Raw genomic sequence first — 2,327 nt, 5'->3', positions numbered from 1 at the left:
CCTTTCCTCCTATTCATCTCCTCTACTCTTTCACTAGACTCTCCCCCATTATCTGTAATCTTCAAGCTTCCATTTCTGGAACGTTCTTACCTTAGCATCCTTCTGGCTATTGTCCCTTAATACTGGGTGTCATTATTCTGGGTCAGTAGTTGACTTTTGTCTCCCAGGGACATAAGGCAATGTCTGAAGACTTCGGAGTTGAATCACTCTTCAGGGAGAAGATGGTATGGTTCCAGCATATGTAGTGAACAGAGGCCAAGTTATGTAAGTCACTATCCTGTGATGAACAGAAGGGTCACCTCATCATAAAGGACAGTCCTTGTCTAAAGTGTTCAAAGCAATGGCAGAGGCTGGGAGACCAAGTTCTAGATCTGTCTTCCATTGTTGTTTTGGGAGGTATTTTTGTTTGTTTGTTTTCTTTTGTTTTTTGGATTAGAGTCTCATGCAGCCCAAGGTGGCTTCAAACTCAATATGTAGCCTAGGACGATCTTGAGTTTCCATTCCTTCTGCCTCGACCTCCTACCTGCTGGGATACCAGGTGTGCTCCACCACTGGTTTACGCAGTGCTGGGATTCAAACCCAGAGCTTCATGAATGCTAGGAAAGCACCCTACAAACCGAGTCACATCCTCAGCTCTTTGTTCTAGATCTTCCCATAGTTCAATCCTGCCTTCCATGCCCCAGTTCAAATGCCATCTCCTTAGAGAGCCTTTCCCAGCATTCGTTTTTAAGTTATGGATTTATTGTTTATCCTAAGTTTTAGTTATGTGCATGTGTGTTAGGTTATGTGCATGTAGGTGGCCTTGGAACCCTGTAAAGGGTGTCAGAGCCCCTGAAGATGGAGATGCAGACAGTTGTGAGCCATCAGTTATTTTATTTTTTTTAAGCAGACTGGATGTGAGATTTGTTACTGAACTTGATTTGATAGGGTACAGGAGAACCCTGTGGAAGCTCTCAGGAGTGCAGGGCTCACCACTTGTCCAAGGGACTGCGATTAGGGATATATTTGACCCCACAGCCATCAGGAATGAGCCATTTCTCAGCAACCATGTCTTCAAATTCATCTGCATTAAGCTTGGTAAAGCCCCATTTCTTTGAGATATGGATCTTCTGGTGGCCAGGGAACTTGAACTTGACTCTACAAAGAGCCTCAATCACATGTGCTTTACTCTGCAGCTTGGTGCAGATGGACATAAGGACCTGGCCAATGTGAACCCTGCCTACTGTGCCCTGTCAGCTCCAGCACAGGACAACATCTTTCTGATTCAGATGATGGAAAAGGCGGAGCCTCACTCAAAATGAGAGCCTCTTTGCTACATATTTGTTGGCACAAATACAGGCCGCCTCTAGAGCTTCGGAAGAGAGCTGCTCATATTCATCAGACACCATGTGGCCACAAAGTGGTAATTCACCAACTTTTGCCTTCTTCCATCCCAAATCAAAGATGCAAATTTTAGTATCAGGGACATCTCCGCAGAAGTGAGACTTTGAGTACAGCTTGTTCTTACAATATCAGTAACACCAGGCAGGGCGGCGACTCATGATGACAATAGGATCGTCAGTGACGGGCTGGAGGAAAAGATCCAGCAGCCTTTATAAGGTGACCTTTTATTCTCAAGTTACTAATTTCACTTTCTCCAGGCCCCTCCGTCTGTCACCTGAAGCATCTTGCTTATTTATCTTCATTTGTTAGCATCTCTTTCTTCCCCGTTGTTGCTGGGCTATCCCAGTGGATTTTCACAGCCATAGTGGATGGAAATTTTTACTGTCTAGCTATTGCTCTGCCAATCCTCACTCTCACAACCCTCGGGGAGTCATTAATTGAAGGTTTGTTCCTTTCCATTTAGTCAACTGATGTTTATCCCCTCTCCTGTGTCCTCATGTGGCGGTGCGAGCTGCAGGCCGGGACTGGTCTGAACAAGCTTCACTCCCCTGCTTTACTCTCTAATCTTGCCAGTGCTGTGAGGATGGCTATGGACAGGAGGCTGGTGTGGTTTCCAGGGCAGCAAGCCACCCAGGTCGCTGTCCCAGAGCACGTCTCACCAAGTGAGGCTCACCTGGGTCCTAATGCAACCCTCGACCCAGGACAGGTCTCCACACTTACTCCTATCTCAGGGCCTCGGGATAACAGAAGGTTGTAATGGGCTGATCGTGTCCCTTCATGAGCTGAAGTGCTTATCTGCACCTTAGAGCGTGTTTGTGTCTGGAGGCATGCTTTTATTTTTCAAGACCGGGTTTCTCTGTATAGCCCTGGCTGTCCTGGAACTCACTCTGTAAAACAGACTGGCCTGGAACTCACAGAGATCTGCCTGCCTCTGCCTCCTGAGT

The 2,327-nt window shown here is 46.8% G+C and overlaps 1 pseudogene; it reads right to left on the bottom strand.

Annotated features, from left to right (window-relative positions):
- Positions 1 to 953: 953 nt before the first annotated feature.
- On the bottom strand, positions 954 to 1,541 carry LOC101838512 (annotated as a pseudogene).
- Positions 1,542 to 2,327: the final 786 nt, after the last annotated feature.

The sequence above is a fragment of the Mesocricetus auratus genome, unplaced genomic scaffold (assembly GCF_017639785.1).
Source record: "Mesocricetus auratus isolate SY011 unplaced genomic scaffold, BCM_Maur_2.0 Super-Scaffold_100008, whole genome shotgun sequence".
Lineage (NCBI taxonomy): Eukaryota > Metazoa > Chordata > Mammalia > Rodentia > Cricetidae > Mesocricetus > Mesocricetus auratus.
This window is presented reverse-complemented; position numbering and strand designations above follow the sequence as displayed.